Here is a 7,005-nt window from a genome sequence, read left to right as displayed (position 1 = left end):
TCTACACAAATTCATAGCATAGAGAATTGAGATTATACCTTTTGTATAACCACTTGTTGGAGGTTTTATTAAGGCAAAAAAAAAAAAAAAAAAAACCAAAAACAAACAAACAAAGGAAACTGATTGTGACTGCATTAATTAAGTAGTATACTTTGCATCAACTTGTCAAATAAGAGAAGTGAAACTATGTGGATATAATTTTAGCAGCCCGCTGTGCCAGCCAGTACTAGTCATTGGATACATTCATTAGACATAATCCTTATAAAAGCATGTATGTTATCACCTACATATTATTCGAGAAACTTCAGAAGCTGCAAATACTCATACAACTGCAAAATTCTATACCTTCCCAATGGCTGAGAACTACCACACAAAAAGCCATGAACAAAATGGTGTTCAAGATGCACAAGTGGCTGTGATTATGGTGCCACTTTCAGCACAAGGTCATCTCAACCAGCTTCTTCACCTCTCTAGGCTTATCTCCTCGTATAATATCCCGGTACACTATGTTGGAGCAACCACTCATATTCTCCAGGCTAAGTTTCGTGTCCATGGTTTTGACCCTCTCACAACTAAAAACCTACATTTTCATGAATTCCCTACACCACCTTTTGAAAATCCCCCTCCAAATCCTAATGCTCCTCATAAGTTTCCTAACCAATTAATCCCTTCATTTTATGCAGCAATACATCTTCGGGAGCCAGTGTGCTCTCTTGCACGCCAACTCTTAGGTGCAAATTATCGGCGAGTGATTGTTATTTATGATTCTATGATGACTTGGGTAGTAGAGGATGTGCCAGCAATTCCAAATGCTGAGTGCTACCAGTTTAATAGTATCTCAGCTTTTCATTGATCTGGGAAATCAAAGGAAAGCCTTTGCTAGCAGGAACTGAAGTATATGAAGACATTCCATCTGTCGAAAACGGCGGCGCTACTCCAGAGTTATGGGAATTATGGAGGAAACAAGAGTCCCTTATGGGGAAAATCAGCTCTGGAGTGTTGAATTTGACAAAACGTTTTGTCCCACGTCGGTGGGAAGAGAAGGGTTGGGGGGATTTTTCCCCTATAAAAGAAGGCTTAATGTTTAGGATTTAAACACACCTCTTATTTGCCTTCTCATCTGTTTAAGGCATTTGTATCTTCTCTCTTTAGTATTATTTCAATTGTATTTTGGAGTGAAATAAAATATTGGTTGTGTCCGAGGAGTAGGCAAAATTAGCCGAACCTCGTAAATTTTGGTGTTCCCTTTATTGTTGTTTTATTGTCTTATTTATTATTTGGTGGCTGTCATAATTTTTGGTATAGTAGTTGTGACTTATTCACACTATATACATTTGGCTTCCGCAACAATTGGTATCAGAGCCAAGGTACTGTCTTAGTATGCTCTGTGGTTGCAGCATAGTCTGATCTTCCACATCAGAAAAGATTTATCTTGGTAACTGTGTCAAGATTCTGTCTTAGTATGCTCTGTGGTTGCAGCTTAGTCTGATCTTCCACACCAGAAAGGAAATAATCTTGATTTGTGTCGTCAGCTATTAAATAATATTTGTGTCAAAGATGGGAGACAATAAACAAGAAGAATCTACATCAAGTGTCAACAATACGTCATCATTGGCATCTTCGCTTATGACAAGAATTGTGTCAAATGCGAAATTTGCGGTAGAAATATTTGACGGGTCCGGACATTTTGGGATGTGGCAAGGCGAGGTTCTAGATGTCCTTTTTCAACAAGGGCTAGATCTTGCTATTGAAGAAAAGAGACCAGATGCTATTGGAGAAGAAGATTGGAGAATTATCAATCGTGTTGCTTGCGGTACCATTCGATCCTACCTTGCTAGAGAGCAGAAATATCCATACACAAAGGAAACTTCTGCAAGTAGATTATGGAAAGCACTGGAGGATAAATTTTTGAAGAAAAACAGTCAAAATAAATTGTACATGAAGAAGAGACTGTTTCACTTCACCTATGTTCCTGGTACCACGATGAATGAACATATCACCAGTTTCAATAAGTTGGTCACAGATTTGCAAAATATGGATACAACTTATGATGATGGTGACTTGGCCTTGATGTTGTTGGCGTCACTTCCTGATGAGTACGAGCACCTTGAAACTACTCTACTCCATGGAAATGACGAAGTTTCTCTCAGAGAAGTTTGTTCGGCTTTGTACAGCTATGAACAAAGAAAGCGAGAAAAACAGAAGGGCGGAGAAGGAGAAGCACTATTTGTGAGGGGTCGTCCTCAAAGTCAAACGAGGACAAAGAAGGGAAGATCCAAGTCAAGATCCAGACCCAGCAAAGATGAATGTGCCTTTTGTCGAGAAAAAGGGCACTGGAAGAAAGACTGTCCGAAGTTGAAGAATAAGGCCAAACATAACAATGGAAAGGCCATTATGGATTCAAATGTAGCTGATTGTGATGATTCAGACTTCTCATTAGTTACAACAGAGTCATCAACATCATCAGACATATGGTTGATGGACTCGGCTTGTAGCTATCATATGTGTCCCAACATGGACTGGTTCGTGGAATTTCAAGAAGGAGAATATGGAGTCGTCCACACAGCGGATAACAGCCCTCTTACCTCATATGGCATTGGTTCAATACGATTAAGGAACCATGATGGAATGATCAGAACATTAACAGATGTTCGATATGTACCGGATTTGAAGAAGAATCTCATCTCTGTGGGAGCCCTAGAATCAAAAGGGTTCAAAATCATTGCAGAAAATGGAGTGATGAGAGTATGCTCCGGTGCACTAGTGGTAATGAAGGCTAATCGGAAGAATAATAATATGTACCGCTATCGTGGCAGTACAGTTATTGGGACAGCGACAGTGACATCCAGTGACGACAAAGAGGCAGAAGCAACCAAGCTATGGCACATGCGCTTGGGACATGCTGGAGGAAAATCCTTGAAAACTCTATCAGATCAAGGATTGTTAAAAGGAGTAAAGGCTTGCAACTTGGAGTTTTGTGAGCATTGTGTCAAAGGGAAACAGACAAGGGTTAAATTTGGTACAACGATCCATAATACTAAAGGCATTTTGGATTATGTACACTCTGATGTTTGGGGTCCTTCCAAAACACCTTCATTGGGTGGGAAGCACTATTTTGTAACCTTTGTTGATGATTTTTCTCGAAGAGTGTGGGTGTATACAATGAAAAACAAAGATGAAGTGCTGGGAATTTTTCTCAAATGGAAGACGATGGTGGAGAATCAAACAGGCAGGAGGATCAAGTGTATTCGCACAGACAATGGAGGTGAATACAAAAATGATCATTTCAATAAGGTCTGTGAAAATGATGGCATCGTCCGACACTTCACTGTTAGACATACACCACAACAGAATGGAGTGGCAGAACGTATGAACCGGACCTTGCTGGAGAAGGTACGGTGTATGTTGTCCAATGCTGGCTTGGGCAAAGAATTTTGGGCTGAGGCAATTACATATGCATGCCACCTCATTAATCGTCTACCATCTGCTGCTATTGATGGCAAGACACCATTTGAAAAATGGTATGGAAAACCTGCTGTAGATTATAACTCTTTGCACGTGTTTGGCTCAACTGCATATTATCATGTGACGGAGTCAAAATTGGATCCAAGGGCAAAGAAGGCTATTTTTATGGGAATTACTTCTGGAGTCAAAGGATATCGCTTATGGTGTCCTATGACAAAGAAAGTAATATTCAGCAGAGATGTTACCTTTGATGAATCTGCTATGGTAAATAAGGTAACAGAAGACACCAAACAAAATAAAGGTGCTTCTAAGCAGGTGGAGTTTGAGGGAAAATTTATTTTTCCTACACAAGAAGCAGAGGAGGAAACAAATGAAGATTACCCTCTGGAAGGAGAGCCAGTAGAGGAGATTCCAACTCAGGAACCTCAACAACAACTTGAATCAATAGCAACCAGCAGGCCAAAAAGAACAATAACGAAACCTTGTTCGTCTCATAGAGACGGTTGCTTGTGCAACCTCAATTGTAGCTGATGATGTTCCTACTACTTATAAAGACGCTGTCCAAAGTTCAGAAGAAGATAAGTGGAGGATTGCCATGAATGATGAAATACAGTCCCTTCATCAGAATCATACATGGAGATTGGCCAATCTCCCGAAGGGAAAGAAAGCAATTGGGTGCAAATGGGTATTTGCAAAGAAGGAAGGATTTCCTAACCAAGTAGATGTTCGCTACAAAGCAAGATTGGTGGCCAAAGGATATGCTCAAAAGGAGGGAATTGATTACAATGAAGTGTTTTCTCCAGTTGTAAAACATTTCTCCGTTAGAATTATGTTGGCTTTGGTAGCACAATTGGATTTGGAACTAGTTCAGATGGATGTAAAAACTGCGTTTTTACATGGAAACTTGGAGGAGGAAATCTACATGACTCAGCCAGAAGGATTCAAAGTTGCTGGAAAAGAAAATATGGTATGCAAACTTGAAAAATCGTTGTACGGATTGAAACAATCTTCTAGACAATGGTACAAGCGATTTGACGAGTTTATGTTGCGGCAAGGATACAAGAGAAGCAAATACGATCATTGTGTGTATTTGCGCAAGCTTAAAGATGGTTCCTTTGTATATCTTCTCCTATACGTTGATGATATGTTGATAGCTTCCAAGAATTCGGAAGAAATTGATAAGTTGAAGATTCAACTGAAGAAGGAGTTCGAGATGAAGGATTTGGGTGAGGCAAAGAAAATTCTTGGCATGAAGATAATTAGAGATAGACGTTCAAAGAAACTCTGTTTATCTCAAAAGGAATATTTGAAGAGAGTACTTCAACGTTTTGGCATAGATGACAAGACTAAGCCAGTTAGTACTCCACTTGCTTCCCATTTTAAGCTAAGTACTATTATGTCGCCAATGGATGAAGCTGAACGAGAGTATATGTCAAAGGTACCATACGCAAATGCTGTTGGTAGCTTGATGTATGCAATGGTTTGCACAAGGCCTGACATTTCACAAGCTGTTGGAGTTATTAGCAGATATATGCACAATCCAGGGAAGGAGCATTGGCAAGCTGTGAAGTGGATTCTACGGTATATTCATAATACTGTAGATGTCGGGTTAGTTTTTGAGCAGGAAGACAATCAGTCTGTAGTTGGATATTGTGACTCAGATTTTGCGGGTGATCTGGACAAACGAAGATCAACTACTGGTTATGTGTTTACTTTTGCAAAGGCACCAGTTAGTTGGAAGTCTACTTTGCAGTCAACAGTTGCTTTGTCTACAACAGAGGCAGAGTACATGGCTATTACAGAGGCTGTGAAAGAGGCAGTTTGGCTTCAAGGATTGCTAAAGGAGCTTGGTGTTGAACAAAAAGGTATCACAATTTTTTGTGATAGTCAAAGTGCTATTCAATTAGCGAAGAACCAAGTTTATCATGCAAGGACGAAGCACATTGATGTTCGGTATCATTTCGTACGAGAAATCATAGAAGAAGGTGGAGTCACAGTGAAGAAAATTCATACTACGGAGAATCCTGCTGATATGCTGACAAAGGTGGTGACTGCGGTCAAGTTTCAACATTGTTTGGATTTGATCAACATTGTTGAAAACTGAAGATTGAAGATGAAGACACAATCAAAATTTGTTATTGAGAGAAAATTGAAGATGTGGAATTTTGCCAAGGTGGAGATTTGTTGAATTTGGCAAAACTTTTTATCCCACATCGGTGGGAAGAGAAGGGTTGGGGGGATTTTCCCCCTATAAAAGAAGGCTTAATGTTTAGGATTGAAACACACCTCTCATTTGCCTTCTCATCTGTTTAAGGCATTTGTATCTTCTCTCTTTAGTATTATTTCACTTGTATTTTGGAGTGAAATAAAATATTGGTTGTGTCCGAGGAGTAGGCAAAATTAGCCGAACCTCGTAAATTCTGGTGTTCCCTTTATTGTTGCTTTATTGTCTTATTTATTATTTGGTGGCTGTCATAATTTTTGGTATAGTAGTTGTGACTTATTCACACTATATACATTTGGCTTCCGCAATATGGAGAACTTTACAATTCATCGAGAGTAATAGAAGGTTTATACCTTGATTTAGTAGCCCAAGAAAAGGATGGCTTAAACCTATGGTCTATTGGTCCATTCAATCCATTGTTACTAACTGAGCAGAAGAAAGACTCAGATAAACGTCACCAAACCTTGGATTGGCTTGACAAACAAGAACCAGACTCAGTGATATATGTGTCTTTTGGAACATCTACTTCATTGTCGAATGAAGAAATCGAACAACTCGCCATTGGGTTAGAGAAAAGCCTGCAAAAGTTCATTTGGGTTATCAGAGATGCCGACAAAGGAGATGTTTTTGCAGGTGAAGAAAGGAGAGCTCAGATGCCTGAAGGTTATGAAGAGAGAATAAAAGGAAGAGGAATTCTTGTAAGAGATTGGGCACCTCAGTTGGAAATTTTGGCACATCCGTCCACAGGTGGTTTTATGAGTCATTGCGGGTGGAATTCGTGCATGGAAAGTATTTCCATGGGAGTTCCTATAGCAGCCTGGCCAATGCATTCTGACCAGCCAAGGAATTCTCAGCTAGTAACTAAGTTTCTGAAAATTGGCCTTACTGTGAGGCATTGGACACGTCAAGATGAATTGGTTACATCAGAAATAGTTGAAAATGCCGTGCGAAATTTGATGGATTCACCTGAGGGAGATGAGATGAGGAAGAGAGCATCAGAACTAAGTGAGGCTGTCAAGCAATCAGTGATAGATGGTGGAGTTAACCGCGTGGAGATGGATTCTTTTATAGCTCACATTACTCGATAACTTTTTCTCTTCTGTATTGAATTGGTTGAACCATGCCATCTAGTTTGCATAAGTGGTACAACCATGCATCGATGCGCTATCACTATCTGAGTGGATTTAGTGTCCACCCTCCTGGCCCCCCTCTATGCGCACCGTGATATATGTATGTTGAAGGAGAAGAATTTTTCCTTTATGTGTTCTTTGTATTTGCAAATATAGAAGTGGAGGTCCTCCTTTACTAGCAACTAT

The 7,005-nt window shown here is 39.8% G+C and overlaps 1 pseudogene; it reads left to right on the top strand.

Annotated features, from left to right (window-relative positions):
* Nucleotides 1-352: 352 nt before the first annotated feature.
* On the top strand, nt 353-6,777 carry LOC104222573 (zeatin O-glucosyltransferase-like; annotated as a pseudogene).
* The last annotated feature ends 228 nt before the right edge of the window (nt 6,778-7,005 follow it).

This window comes from Nicotiana sylvestris, chromosome 12 (assembly GCF_000393655.2).
Source record: "Nicotiana sylvestris chromosome 12, ASM39365v2, whole genome shotgun sequence".
NCBI classification, from domain to species: Eukaryota; Viridiplantae; Streptophyta; class Magnoliopsida; order Solanales; family Solanaceae; genus Nicotiana; species Nicotiana sylvestris.
The sequence above is the reverse complement of the archived record's forward strand: the minus strand, read 5'-3'. Positions and strand labels throughout refer to the sequence as shown.